The sequence below is a fragment of the Solanum stenotomum genome, chromosome 4, assembly GCF_019186545.1.
Source record: "Solanum stenotomum isolate F172 chromosome 4, ASM1918654v1, whole genome shotgun sequence".
NCBI classification, from domain to species: domain Eukaryota; kingdom Viridiplantae; phylum Streptophyta; class Magnoliopsida; order Solanales; family Solanaceae; genus Solanum; species Solanum stenotomum.
In genome coordinates, this window is record NC_064285.1 from 55,070,936 (window position 1) to 55,078,764 (window position 7,829).

At 36.4% G+C, this 7,829-nt stretch overlaps 1 pseudogene; it reads left to right on the forward strand.

Annotated features, from left to right (window-relative positions):
* The first annotated feature begins 378 nt into the window (after window positions 1-378).
* LOC125861764 (uncharacterized) lies at window positions 379-7,513 on the forward strand (annotated as a pseudogene).
* Window positions 7,514-7,829: the final 316 nt, after the last annotated feature.

Consider the following 7,829-nt stretch of genomic DNA (forward strand, 5'->3'; position numbering starts at 1 on the left):
CCCCCACAAATTCACCAAAATACTATTAGACCTCATTTTCGTCCTAGAAAAGAATACAAGAATGGAACTTGAGCTAAGGATGAATTCACCCCTATTGGAGAATCATATGCTAGCTTGTTTCAAATATTAAGGACGTTAAATGTTTTGAGTCCTATTGAAAGAAAGATGTCAAATCCTCCCCCAAGAAATCTAGATTATTCTCAACACTGCGCTTATTGTTCTGATGCCCCAGGGCACAACATAGAGAGGTGTTGGTATTTGAAAAAGACGATTCAAGATTTGATCGATACTCATCAAATTATCGTTGAAAACCCAAATGGACCAAACATCAATCAAAATCCACTACCCAGGCATACTGAAAAAAACATGTTAGAAATGATGAAGGGTTGAGAAGAAGTTGCAGTCCCATACAAGCCAATCCTTAAGGTTGGAACTGGCATGGAAAATTCGGCGAATGATGTTGACTTGACAAAAATGGTGCCTTTAGAGGCAGAAAATATGTCGAAAAAGTTAAGCCCATCAAACACACCCATCCTAACTGTGATAGGAGCACTTAAATGTTTGGGCAAGTCAGAGAGAGGCAAGATTGGTTGTTCCAAGAGGGCCAGACAAGCCTATCTTGATCGTGCAAGGAGCCTATATTCCACTTGTGATCATTAGGCCAGTGTCCCAACTTCAAATGACTAACCCCAAGGCTGTCCCTTGGAATTATGAGCCTACCGTCGTGACATACAAGGGGGAAGAAGTAGATGAAATAGGAGAAATGACTCGTTTGGTAAGATGCTATGCCCCGGCTGAATTAAGGAAAAATAAAAATGACCAAATGCAAGTTAAAAGTCCAGTCACTGAAGGGGAGGCAGAGGAGTTCTTAAGAAAGATGAAATTGTCAGACTACTCTATTATGGAACAGTTGAGGAAAACTCCAGCCCAAATCTCTTTGTTGTCACTGTTAATACATTTAGATGAACATCGTAAAACTGTAATGAAAATTCTGAACGAAGCACATGTTCCTAATAAAGTTACAGTGAGTCAGTTAGAGAAGATTGTTGGGAGAATTTTTGAGGTAAACCACATCACCTTTTCAGATGAAGAACTACCAGTAGAAGGTACGGGACATAACCAAGGCCTCCATAACACTGTAAAGTGTAAGCTTTCATATGTCACTTGAGTTCTAATTGACGGAGGGTCTGGGGTAAATATTTGTCCCTTGTCAACTCTACAAAAATTGAATGTTAATGTTGAAAGGGTACGACCCAACAACGTATGTGTTAGGGCGTTTGATGGGTCCAAAACAGATGCCATTGGGGAGATAGAGCTCATACTAAAAATAGGGCCTGTCGATTTCACCGTGAATTTTCAAGTGCTGAATATTAATGCATCCTACAATCTATTGTTGGGAAGACCATGGGTGCATAGGGCTGGGGTAGTCCCCTCTACATTGTATCAAATGGTTAAGTTTGAATACGATCGAGAAGAAGTGATTGTTCATGGTGAGGGGGATCTGTCAGTCTACAAGGACTCTCTCCTTCCTTTTATCAAGGCAAATAATGAGAATGAAGCACTGGTTGTTGAGCATCTCCTTGAGGGGAATCTCATTTCAAAACCACAACTGCCCATGGAATCCGTGATGATGGTAAATGAAATGCTAAAGCATGGGTTTGAACCAGGTAAAGGCTTGGGAATCTTCTTGCAAGGGAGAGCTTATCTGGTGAGTCCACGAAAGAGCCTCGGTACTTTTGGCTTAGGATACGAGCCCGGAGTCGAGGACAAAATGAAATCCAAAAAGCAAAAGAAAGATGTATGGTCACTTACCAAACCTATACCACCCATATACAAATCTTTCATCAAAGCCTGCACAACAGAATCTTCTGAGTCACCACTCTCAGAGCCAGTTGTGGGGGTTAACGAAGAATTGATCAACTATTTCCAATATTTATTTGTCGAGGCTGATATGGTTGAACTCGGAGAAGGCACTAGTGACAGAGATGTGCAATTCATTGGTCCTGATGTCCAGTTGAACAATTGGGAGGCCACTTCTCTCCCCGTTAAGAATGAGTCTTGGTAGTTTCTCTTGTTTTTCTTTCTGTCATTCGATTTATTCAAGGATTGTAATTCGAATTTTGTCTTATTGTTTTATTTCAAACTCTCTATTTTCCTTTTCGATAGGATGTAATGGTGTTTTTATTGCAGTCTAATATATTTATTTATTTTCTTCTATACAATTCTTTCTATGTCGATTCTAGTGATATGACATGCATGCAGAATTTTTCGCCGGATCTTAAAATCCAATCTAATCTTCGACCTAATCCTGAAATAATAAGTCAAGAAATTGAATATGATGAAGATGAAGTATTTGAAGAAGTAAGCAGGGATTTCAAATGTTTTGAGAATAAATCAAACCCAAACATGAGTGAAACTGAGACGATAAATTTACGGTATCATGAAAATATTAAAGAGACTAAGATAAGCGTACATGCTCGACATCAAAAGGAGGATATAATTCAGGCTCTGTTTGATTACAAGGATGTTTTTGCATCATCTTATGATGACATGCCTGGATTAAGCAGTAACATGGTGGTTCACAAGTTGCCGATTAATCCTAAGTTTCCTCTAGTAAAGCAAAAGTTGAGAAAGCTTAAAACTGACATGAGTGTAATAATTAAAGAGAAAATCACAAAACAACTTGAGGCCAAAGTCATTCGAGTCGCTCAATATCCTTCTTGGTTAGCCAACATTGTACCTGTCCCTAAGAAAGACGGCAAAGTTCGAATGCGTGTTGATTATCGTGATTTGAACAAAGCAAGTCCAAAAGATGATTTTCCTTTGCCCAACATTCATATTTTGTTGGATAATTGTGCTAAACATGAGATTGCATCTTTTGTGGATTGCTATGCGGGTTACCATCAGATTATTATGGATGATGAAGATGCAGAAAAAATGTCTTTTATCACTCCATGGGGTACATATTGTTATCGGGTTATGCCTTTTGGGTTAAAAAATACGGGTGCAACTTATATGAGGGCAATGACAACCACGTTTCATGATATGATGCATAAAGAAATCGAAGTTTATGTGGATGATGTGATTATTAAGTCAAAAAAGGAATCAAATCATGTGCAAGACTTAAGAAGACTCTTCGAAAGGCTTCGCAGGTATAATCTCAAGCTTAATCCTGCAAAATATGTATTTGGAGTACCGTCAGGAAAGATTTTGGGGTTTATAGTCAGTCGACGAGGTATCGAGTTAGATCCTTCAAAAATAAAAGCCATTCAGGAACTGCCACTTCTAAAGAATAAAACTGAGGTTATGAGCCTTCTAGGAAGGTTAAACTACATCAGTAGATTCATTGTTCAACTCACAACAACTTGCGAGCCCATTTTTAAGTTGTTAAAAAAGAATGCCACAGTCAAATGGACCGAAGAATGTCGAGAGGCTTTTGAAAGGATTAAGAATTACTTATCGAATCCCCCTGTGTTGGTTTCTCCTGAGCCGGGCAGACTATTGATATTATATATGTCAGTACTGGATAATTCTTTTGGATGTGTATTGGGTCAGCATGATGGCACTGGGAAGAAAGAGCAGGCCATTTATTACCTCAGCAAGAAATTTACCGTTTATGAATCGAAGTACACCCTTCTCGAAAGAACGTGTTGTGCCCTAACTTAGGTAGCACAGAAGTTGAAGCACTATCTTTCATCTTATACTACTTATCTCATTTCTCGTATGGATCCGTTAAAATACATTTTTCAAAAGCCTATGCCCACGGGCAAGCTTGCGAAATGGCAAATATTACTCACAGAGTTTGACATTATCTATGTGACGCGGACCGCAATGAAGGCTCAAGCCTTGGCAGATCATTTGGCAGATAACCCTATTGATGATGAATATAAACCACTTAAGACCTATTTTCGAGACAAAGAGGTGTCATGTATCGATGAAGTTATTCATGATAAGGATCAAGGATGAAAGTTGTTTTTTGACGGTGCTGCTAACAAGAAGGGAGTTGGGATATGAGCAATTCTTATGTCTGAATCAGGGGAATATTTTCCTATAACAGCCCAACTTAGATTCTATTGTACCAATAATATGTCAGAGTATGAGGCTTGCATCTTGGGTTTGAGGTTAGCTGCTGACATAGGCATCCAAGAGTTACTAGTGCTAGGAGACTCAGACTTACTGGTCCATTAAATCCAAGGAGAATGGGAGACTCGTGACCCAAAGCTCATACCATATCAACATTGTTTACAAGATCTTTGTCGACAGTTTGTGTCAATAAAGTTTAGACACATTCCTAGAGTTCATAATGAGATTGCTGATGCATTGATAACTTTATCTTTGATGCTTCAACATCCTGACGAAGCTCATATCGACCCTTTGTACATACATATTCATGATCAGCATCCTTATTGCAACTTGGCGGAGGAAGAATTTGATGGTAAACCTTGGTTCCATGATATTAAAACATATCTTCAATCCGAAAAATGTCCTACTAATGCCACTAGTAATCAAAAAAGAACTATTCAGCGACTAGCTAGCGGGTTTTTCTTAAGAGGAGGCATATTGTACAAGAAAACACATGATTTGGGTCTTCTAAGATGTGTAAATGCTAAAGAGGCTTCAACAATCATAATTGAAGTACACTCAGGAGTTTGTGGACCTCACATGAATAGATATGTTCTGGCAAAGAAGATACTTCGAACAGGTTATTATTGGCTCACCATGAAGCGGGATTCTATACGGTTTGTTCGTAAATGTCATGAATGTCAAAGAAACGGTGATTTGATACATTCTCCTCCCTCCGAGTTGCGTGCGATGTCTTCTCCATGGCCTTTCGTGGCATGGAGAATGGATGTGATTGGACCAATAGAACCAAAAGCATTGAATGGTTATAGGTTCATCCTGGTGGCCATTGATTACTTTACAAAGTGGGTGGAAGCAGTAACTTTCAAGTCAGTGACCAAGAAGGTCGTGGTGGATTTCATTCATTTCAACATCATCTGTCGATTTGGTATTCCAAAGGCAATTGTTATAGATAATGCTGCAAATCTCAACAGTCGTTTAATGCAAGAGGTATGCCGTCAATTTAAGATTGAACATCGAAATTCGACTCCTTATCGCCCAAAAGCAAATGGGGTTGTAGAAGCTGCCAACAAAAATATAAAAAAGATACTTCGTAAAATGGTGCAAAGTTCTCGACAATGGCATGAAAAGTTGCCTTTTGCTTTGTTGGGTTATCGCACTACAGTTCGTACGTCAGTGGGTGCCACCCTCTATTCGCTGGTATATGGGACTGAGGTAGTTATACCTGCAGAGGTTGAGATTTCATCCCTGCGTATTGTTGTAGAGGCTGAAATTGATGATGATGAGTGGATCAGAACACGCTTGGAGCAATTAAGTTTGATTGATGAGAAGCGAATAACATCAGTATGCCATGGACAATTGTACCAGAAAAGAATGGCATGAGCATACAACAAAAAGGTGCGTCCCAGACGTTTCGAAGAGTGTCAATTGGTGTTGGGACGTATTCTGCCACACCAGGCTGAAGTTAAAGACAAATTTTCTCCAAATTGGAAAAGACCATTCATTGTAAAGAAGGTATTTATTATCCATGTCACACCCCTTTTCGCGACAACGGCAAGGGTTTTTCCAATTTAAGTGACAGTATTAAATAGAGATTATTTTAATTTTCAGAGTCGCCACTTGGGATTGAGTTATGGTGTTCCAAGTCACCTTTTTGAATCCCTAATCAATAGGAAATGACTCTTTATTTTGGTCTGTGAACCAGAAATTTAGGTAAGAAATTTTATTGACCGGGGGAAAGGTATTAGGCACCCCTCGAGTCCCGTGGTTCTAGCACGGTCGCTTTTATTGACTTATACTTATGTTAAATTATTATTATTATTATTTTGGATACACTATTTTAGGCCATGATTTGTTTTTTTTATTATTATTGAATTTTTATTAGTCTGAACCTAGATGTGTAACCGCATTCTTGGTCTTGACATTTAGAGACATAACTGTCTTCTTTCTCTCGAGTACCTCACACCTAATAATCTCAATTTACACCTTTTGATTTAAATTACTAAAAATTAATTATTAAACAATTCAATCGAGATGCGTCACCGCATCCTTGAATTTCTTTTAAGTGTTTCAAAAAAGATGTGTAACCACATTCTCAATTGAAACCATTTTTAGCGTATCTAAATTTGCCTACAAAAAATAGTCTGCCAATTTTTAAGCGCGAATCAAATAGTGTCGAACTACCACCGACCACAATAATAATAATAATAATAGTAATAATAATAACATTATTTCATCATAAACATGTGCACAATAGTTATTACTCACTGTTGAAATTTTCTTATTAGTTTTTATTTTATATATTTATTTATTAAAAAAAAAACTAAGTTAGCACTCAAAAGATAAAAGCAACACCCATATTATTGCACAAAAATAACTTATCACTTATTTGAACACAACTCAACATATAATTCATCAAAATTAATAAGGCACCAACACCAAAACAAATAATCACAAGTTATACAATTTTATTTCTACATTTAATGATATAAAAGGTTCAAACAAATTTCAATATTATAATGCTAAAATTAAACACATAAATTTGAGCAACTTCATGATATTAGAATCACATCTTGTATAATAATGAAATCAAATTATACAATGAGGATTAAATGGTATCTCTTGCGAAAATTCAATTCACGAAAAGGAAACAATCCTAATAAGGAGCCACAAACTCGAAACCACAAAAGCAAATCTCAAACTCAACCTCTAAGTGTGGGGTTGGAAGGAATTAAAAAACGTTTAGATGTTTGGATTTTTTTTTCTATACGTACGAGTGTCTTTTGGTATGAATGTATAGTGTATTCTTTCTTCTTCTTCTTTTGTCCCTTTTTTTGTGTGTGTTGTTTGTGTTGAGGATGCTGAAATTTGTTTTTTTTTCTTTTTTTCTATTGCTGTGTTGTTTTATATGTAGTAGTAGTATGTGTGTGTGTCATGTATTGTTGTAATGTTGGAAGTGGGGGGAAGAGTGGCGTAGTGGACGAGTATGTGGGGTGAGGGTAGGTGTAGTGGGGTAGTGTGGGTAGTTTAGGTTATTATATTTATTAAATTAAATATATATATAAAAACCATAATAATAAAAATATTAATTAATTATTTTGAATTAATAAAATATGAGAAAAGTCAAATAGCTAGTCTAAAAATATAATTAAGAAATACTAGCTTATTTATTAAAATTTAAATTAAAAGAAAACATATATTTTTTGTAGTTTTTCAATCTTTTAAAATAAACTTACTAAAATATGATGAAAAAATAAAATATTTAATTTATATATAAAAGCAATATTTATGTACTAAATATGGTGTAATACCTTAAATTCGGTCAAAAATTACGTGTCTACAATCCAATGGTGCTCTTTACTTAGCAGATATAGAAGGCAAAATGACAAAAATGGTCATCAATGCTGATGCTGTGAAGAGATATTATATATGATGTGATTTTTCGGTATTAGAAACCCTTATGTTTGGACTTGACATTTCAATGTTTGATGTAATGAAAATTCTTGGTTCTGTGTCTAAGTATTAATTCATATGTTGTCACCCTTGTTGAGAGTTAATTTACTTCCTTGGTTCTTCTGCTTCCTTGGCTCTTCCATAAAAAAAAAAGACGAAGAAAATCAATCATCATGAACTACGTTTGACTTGATTCTTGTTTCGATAAGATACGTAGGCAACCTGGCAGGGGTTCGGTCTAACCAAATAAAAAATCCAAAATTCCATATTTGTAAAAAAACTAGGGCAAAAGTCAT